Here is an 8142-nt window from a genome sequence, read left to right as displayed (position 1 = left end):
CAAGATATTTGTCTTCCAAATATTCCTTATCTTTTGAGTCTCATCATGATTCTTCTAGATATCATTCACATTCCTCATCTTCTAAGTCTTATCATGATTCTTCCAAATATCATGCACATTCTTCACCTTCTAAGTCTTATCACGATTCTTCTAAATATCATTCACAATCTTCATCTTTTAAGTCTTATCATGATTCTTCTAAATATCATTCAAATTCTTCATATTCCAAGTATTACCGCGATTCTTCTAAATATCATTCATGTAGGTCTTCACCTACCTGTTCTTCACAATATCATTCTTCTTCTACTTCTACCAAGAGTATTATTCCTCTTATTGAGACATACCATAATGAACAACATGAAAATTTTGTGATATGCCTATCTATAATACCTATAGTGACAATGATTATGATGATGATGACTATTATATTCCTACAAGTCGTAAAAGTCCTCCTAGTCATATGCTTGTTCTTAAAGGGGATGAGCCACAGAAAGATATTGATGGTAATCCATGTAACTCAAATTTTGTGAACAAAACCTAAATGATAAATTTGCAATTTTTTGAGGAAGATAAACCATTTTTTTGTGGTGAAATAAAACATCAATGACATAAGAGTTCCTCTTCTAAGAACTTCAATGGCATAACAGTTCCTCTTCTAAGAACCTTCATGCTGAGAATAAAGATTAAACTCTTGAGCAAGATCATGTTAATGTTGAACCTTTGTCTTCTGATGCTCCCCTTCCATCTTCTACTTCCTCCACTATCCATACATTTTTCCTAAAGATTTTGTGTCTCTCAAATCTTCTACCAATCCTTCATCCAACAAATATCCTAATTATTTTCATGCAATTCATTATAGTTATCTTCAAAGGTTACCTCTTAAAGAAACTCTAGCTAAATTTCACTTGGCTACAAATACTTTTGGTAATGCTAAACCTAAAGAGACAAAGCCTTCATGCACTATAATGCCTACTTTAGTTAGTTCTTCATTATCTATTCCAAATTCTTCCATGCAATTTCAACATGCTTCCTTCTCCTTTGGAGTGGCTTCATGTCAAGAGGATTCTAAAAATGATAAAGAAAAGAATATAAAGAAAGATTAAGATCAAGAACCCTCCATATCATTCAATTATTTTCACAATATCTCTGATCCATTTCATAGTTCTTTTGATCTTTCATGCCTTGCCTCATTCATTCCACCATGTCTTAAGTCTTCTCCTAACCAAGATCAAGATACTACTTACATCACTGAGCTTATTGACAATTAAAATGACCTTAATATAGTTGTGCATTCCAAAGATGATACTTTCATTAAGGTTATTAAAAATAGTGTTGTTACTTCCAATGTTGAGCCTATTTAAAACTAAGAGAAAAAATCTACTCATATGCTATCCAAAGATGCTTTTCAAGATCAAAGTCTTTCATGTTCTTGTTCTACAACTCCATGTTCCCTTCTACTTTCTAATCTTCCTAAGTCTTCTCAAGCTTCAAGTACTCCTATCAAAGAAGTTTCTCCTATTCAAGATGTTTGTGATTCTATTGAAAATCCTCATGCTCACTCTAAAGATGTTGATGTCCTTGATTGTCATATAGATGTTGATGAACTTATTGATTACCCTTTTGCATCTTCAACATCCATCCTTGGAGCTCCTCCACCAATATCAAATACTTCATGTCTTCCTTCCATTTTGGGTCCTTATGTCCCTTCACTTGCCCCTCCCATCTCTCCTAATTCATCATTCATCTTAGTTCCTTATGTCCCTTCCTCTCCTATCTTTACTTGAGATCAACATAGATGCATATCCTTGAATCATTTTCATCCACCCACTCACCTAAACCAGTCATATCATCCTTTTTCTTCCATAAGTCCCAAGTCTTTTGGAAGTAACCTGAATGTTGAATACAAGAAAAAGAAGCAATTCAAGAATCCATATAAAAAAGAAGACTAACATGTCTCCTCTAATCAACATGGGGGAATAAAATCAAAAGGAATATCTAAGAAAAAAAATGATAAGACAAGTATAGTTTCCAAAATCCATCATTGAAGATATTATTTCTAAATCATCAAAAAAAATGAAAAGAGGCCTATGGCTATATGGATTCCAAAGTCTCTCTTGAGAGAGTCTAATGTTGAACAACAATTGAAGTTAACATTCAAGCTTCCAAAGAATTCCACTTCATCTTCTTCTAAAAGAATTCTTCCATTCCATGCACCTAAACCACAACCCCTTCTATCCACTCACCATATTCCTTCATTTATTCCTTCATTCACATTTTCTCCATCCTCTTGCCACCATTCAAGATGTGTGTTGATGTTGATCTTGTCTTTATTTCCATCTTCCAATCTTACTAGCTTTGTATAAAGCCATATCCTCCATTTTTGTCTTCTATCTTCATTTCCCTATCAACATATTTGAGCATATCATTTCAACTCCTTTACATGTCATGGTTTAAAATTTCAAGGAGAATTATTCTAAAAATCTTGACTTTTTCCCCAAAAAATTCAAAAAATTTGAAAAATTTTGAAAAAAAAATGAAAATATTGAAAATTTACCTTGGTGAAAACCTACTAATTAGGCACCTTGGCACCTTGGTAATTTGTGCTATGGTGAAAACTAGTCCCTTATGTTTCCTTGGATAAGTACCATGATGAAAACCTATCAATCAAGCATCATGCATAGTTCTTCTACATCTTTCATCCATTCTATCTTCTCTCTTTGATCTTGACAATGTTGACCTACACAAACATTTGGCTATCTTCTGAGCTATCTTATGATGATATTTTTTTCATTCCTTTCATGTTTAGCCTTCATATCTATTTTCTTCCATTCACTCTAGTCTTTCACTATCCTTTTCCCATTTACCCCTTTGGTCTTGATCTAATAAAAAAGAGTAAAATGTGATGCTATAAAGCCTCTTGACATGTCTACTCCTTTGGATTACATCTTTCCCACTTTTACATTATGCTTTCATGAATTATCCTATATTGGCCTTTCATTTCTTGTCCAAATGTGCTTTACATGATAATTTTTTCCTAGCTTGGGTACTATAGAGGAGTTTTCCCTTGAGGATTTCTTCTCTTTATTCTCCTTCATTCTCTTGTCTTCCATCTCTTCCACTAGCTTGCTAATCACTCTCGTCCCCTACCTTGCTAGACATTGGGACTGCATGATATAATCTTGTTTGAGAGTTTGGTCATTGTTTCTATCTAGGGGAATTTTATATTCTTTGTACATATTTATTGATCCTAAAAAAATACAAAAAATATATATATTTCAAAAATTAAAAAAACTGATATATTGTGAAAATTCTAAAAATTGGAAAATGTTCTAAAATAATGATCATCCTAGTAATAAATGCTTTGATGTATCTTCCAAAAAAAAAAATTATTCCAAAAAAAAAAAATTCAAGTGGTGAAAATCTAGAAATGGACACTACTTGAAGCTTTTGTACCCCTATTTTTTATCGAATGCCTTTAACACTTGGCCTTTCTCCATCATGCATTCTCCTTGTTGCATCGGTTTGGAAATGGTCTTTGTCTAGGAGGCATAAGTGTGTTAACTTCAGTCTCTTGGATGCATTAGTCTTTAGGACACCTCACAAATGGTGTTTTTTAGCATCACCCCAATTTTATTTTTCAATATGACCCCTAACATCGAGTGTTTTTCAACACTTATTAGTTTGTTCTTACCCAGTTTTGTCATGCAATCTTACCTACTTGCAAGAATTTGATCCTTATCCTCAAAACTCAGTATTAGTTAACACACTTAAAGTTTAAATGCAACACTTAATGCTTGACTTATGTCATGATTTTTTCTTTGTGTGCTACCTATTATTGATTTTTGTTGAGTGTCCTTGTCAGATAAATCTCTCTAGGATGCATAGCTAGAGGACATGGGACATGGGGCCTGTTTTTATTTGTTGTCTGCTTGTGGGTGTGATCTTGAAACTCTAGAGTGTCTCTTGTTTTCTCCTTGAAACACATAGGAGATTTGAGGCATCATCCTTGACTATTTTTGCATAGTTGTTCTTTTGGTCATCCTGGCATCTATGCCTTGATGTGAGCATGAGTTTGCTATATTAAATTAGGTAAGCTAACATCAGAATCATCTTGATCTTCATGTCTTTGATGCTTATGTTAGAATCTTTCCACATTCCAATCTGATATAAATCACATTCATATTTTCTTAGTTGCACTTGTGACTAGTGATGATTGTGTGAATTTTTGATGTTTGTTAATAATGGCCCAATGATGAAAATAAATTCCTTTAAATTCTCTAATGAATGATGAGCACAAATATCCTATGTTATAGTTTCTCTATTGCAAGTACACCTTTGCATTTTAATGTAGCTTGCATTATTAGACTTCATGTTAGTTTGCATTTTTAGGCTTCATTATGAGTTTGAGAGGGTTTTCCCTTCATCTTTCTTGTGGATTTTTAATCAACTATTGTCATTTTTTTATCTTTATTTCCTTATGTTCTTTCATGATCTCAATAAAAAATTTCTATCTTAAATAGTTGATTGATTTTGGAGCATTTTATTTCTTATGAAAAAAATTCTATTCCTCTTTTTGTTTCTTTTCATCTCTTCCAAACTTCTATCTTCCATTTTTTTTTTGCCCCACTTCTTTTCTTCTAAATCACCTTTGGGGCATAATATTTCATGCTTAATGATCTACCTTGGTTCTGTGATTCTTATATCTTTCAGCTTACATCAAGAACTTTGTCTTTTATTTGATTTAATCAAATTTATAAATTTTTTGTTTCTCCTCTACCTCATTTTGATTCCAATCATGAGGGGGCAGTATCTATCAAATTTTAATCCTTCATTCTATTTTATCAATTTTATCTTTGACTTTTTAAATTCAAAACTTATTTGTATTCTTTGTCTTGATGTGTTCTCGAATCAATTACACATCTGAGCTATTTTGTGATCCCAAATCAATCTCACACTTCAATTTATTTCTTTGACTGCATGTTTTCCCAAACTAACCACACATTAGTCAAAGAGGGGCAAATTTATGCACCCTAAAACGGTTGCCTAGGCTATGGGCCCCCATTATTCAATTTATCAATATATCAAATTTCTTGAATCAATGGTTTGTAATATTTTATTAAATCAATTTAAATCAATTTTCTTAATCAAATTTGATTTATTTGTTTTTCTAAGGTAGATATTTTTATCCTAAGTCTTGTTTAATTAAAAGAAAATCTCCCTTTTAATTAAATAAAATAAGTCCCCATTTAATTAAAAGAAAACCTCTCTTTTAATTAAATTCTTCCACATTTAATTAATTCCAAGAAAAACCCCTCTTTTAATTTAATTAAATATTTTCTATTTAATTAAAATAACTTTCTCCCTTTTAATTAAATAAATCCCACATGAAAAAGGAAATGAAATAAATAAAAATTAAATAAATTCCTTTTTCCTTCCCTCATTTAATTCTTGTCCCCTTTTCTCATTGGTGGAAATTTGTCTCATGTGTATCAAACTCTATTATCCCATATTGGTTGTGAGAAGCTTCCCACCTCCACATTTTTCTTTATAAGGGACGATCCTCTCCTCATTTTTGACATCCATTATTATGCTATTGTTATCCTATAGGTCTAGAAAGCCATTTTTGAAGAAGGAGATTCAATACTAAAGCTTTTTGTGTAGAACTTCTATCTTCTTGTCTTCTTCTCTCATGCATCCATGGCTTCCATCATGAGGTTTCATCCTTGCATTTTAAAATTAGCATAGATCCATATTTTTTTTCGTAGATTAGTATTGCATTGTTATTACATTTCTTTTCTTGCATTTTTATCATATAGATTAGTTTTCATCTCCATTTTCATGCATTTTGGATCCTTGAATCTCTTATTTCATGGTGTACTTGCATGGGCACAAACTAGGTCAAAATGAGGGCCTCCATTACAAACACTTGCACTCCACAAATAGAGAGCTATGAGCTACCATTCGAGACCTCATTTTTTAGCAATCTTGGATATAATGACTCATAGAAGTGTGCTTACATTTTAGGAATACAATACTTAATGATTTTAGGAATGTATTATTTGCATATATGAACATATGATTTGGAACTACTAAATCTATTGCATTTATAGGGACATCCTACATACATCTACATGATAGCATCTATACATCTTTGTGGATAGACAATCAGAATCCATCCATAGATATTCTAACAAGTAAGAAAAACATTTACATTTGACTTATTTTTATATTTTTTCTCACTTTAAGATTGATACATAAATAGGGTTTCGACCAAGGAAAGACCTCCCCTCCCCCTCCCAAAGAAAATACCATTTTTCTTATTTATAGGAATAGATTGAAAGGTCTTTATGGTGAAAATTTTGAATTACATGTCTAGGGGTTTAGACTTCTTTATGTGTCTTAAAATTATACATTTTTAGTATATAGAGAGTCAAGGTCAACCTTAACACTTATCAAGTCATCCTTACCTAAATGTGTCCCTTAGCTAAAGTCATATGTTACCTAGAGCTCCTAGGTAGTAGAAATCTCAGAACCTATATCCGAATTAGAGTGTAATTTGAAGTCAAATTCTACTTGGAGCCTCCATTTTGATTCTTACCTTCCATTTTAACCCTTATCTAGAGACACCAAATCTTTATAGTTTCGAGATATTATCTTCCTGATTCAAAAACTAAACCTATTCTAAGTTTTCATATAATTTGACATACACTTTTCTTATTTGAAGTGGCATTGCCTACTAGCCCTCAAGGTGAGTTTTGTTTTCTATGTGTCATTTTATAAAACTTACTTTGATGTATTAGATCTAATATTTTTATGATTTTAGACATTACATGCACTTCTAGATTTATTTCCTTTCAATTAGTCAACATACTCTCATTATATTAATATTTTTTCTCTAAGGGAAAGGAGGAATAAAACCCACGAGCCTTCCATATTGAGAATATCACATGCATGTACTTTCCTTTGTATTCATTTGGATTTTCTTTGTGGTAGAATCATGGTATTCCTCATCTATTTATGTATGTAAGTGGGGTGTATTCCATTACATTATGGTATTTCCTAATTTACAAATTACAACATGAACATAGAATAATACAACAATTAGTTTTATTAACCATGAGAACAAGAAGAGCAAAACAAGAAAAAACCTAACATAAGGTAACTTTGTCAAGAAAAAATAGATTGAACTGTGAGGCCACACATAGGATCTCAATGATGTTTGTAGAACACAACATAAGGATTACATAAGAAAACAAGTCAAATTAAATAATTGCTACCTAGATGTTGGAAATGTTGAGAGCGGGGGCAGGTGTGTGTGAATCAGGAACCAATTTAAACTTTTACTTTACTTCACCAATTAATCCTTCATAAACTAATCTAATCTAATTGTATGCATGAAAGACTAAAAGAAATAAAACATTCATAAAACTTGACACAATATTTGGTAACCTAGAAAAATTTGAAATATAAAGTAAAATTGGGGTGGGGATGATATTGACAAGATTTAGTACTATAGTATAAAGTTTGTTTGTTAAGGCTTAAAAATGATGACTGCTAGTGATTTTCCCTATTAGGATTAATAAGGATTGTTAAGTCCACCATCTAAGAGGATTTATACTATACAATGAAGTATGTACTCAATTAGGAGATTTTGCATAAGATTGTTAAGTCCATCTTGTTAGAGGATTTGACTGGTGCACATGTTAAGATGAACTGTTAGCTAATCTCTTCTTTGCAACTTGGTTTTCTAAATGGGATTCCTTTGATGTAAGATGATCACCTTAATGTGATGGATGAAACTTTTCTTTTCCTTATACTACTTGTAGCCTTTAGTCAATCTTCAAACTTGCATGCTCTTCATATTCCATATAATTCATTGATTTTATTCCATTCTTAGATATGACAAGATATCTTATTTTTATACCAATCCAAATAATTACCTTCTAAAGTTGCCTACAATATCATATTCAACAATATTCACCTAGTCGGCTCAGTGCTGAGACTTAGGTTTAGAAGTCCATTTAGGTGATATACTAATTCTCGACATCGCAGTGAACTTGAAAATTGTTGGCACTATGTTGACACTAGTTCTTGGTCCACATTGACCACCCAGGAATAGGCGTGAACTTAGTTAACACTGAT

This window comes from Cupressus sempervirens, chromosome 5 (genome assembly GCF_028749045.1).
Source record: "Cupressus sempervirens isolate cs-2001-9-10 chromosome 5, ASM2874904v1, whole genome shotgun sequence".
In the NCBI taxonomy this organism is placed as follows: Eukaryota; Viridiplantae; Streptophyta; class Pinopsida; order Cupressales; family Cupressaceae; genus Cupressus; species Cupressus sempervirens.
Note: the sequence above shows the minus strand (reverse complement) of the source record.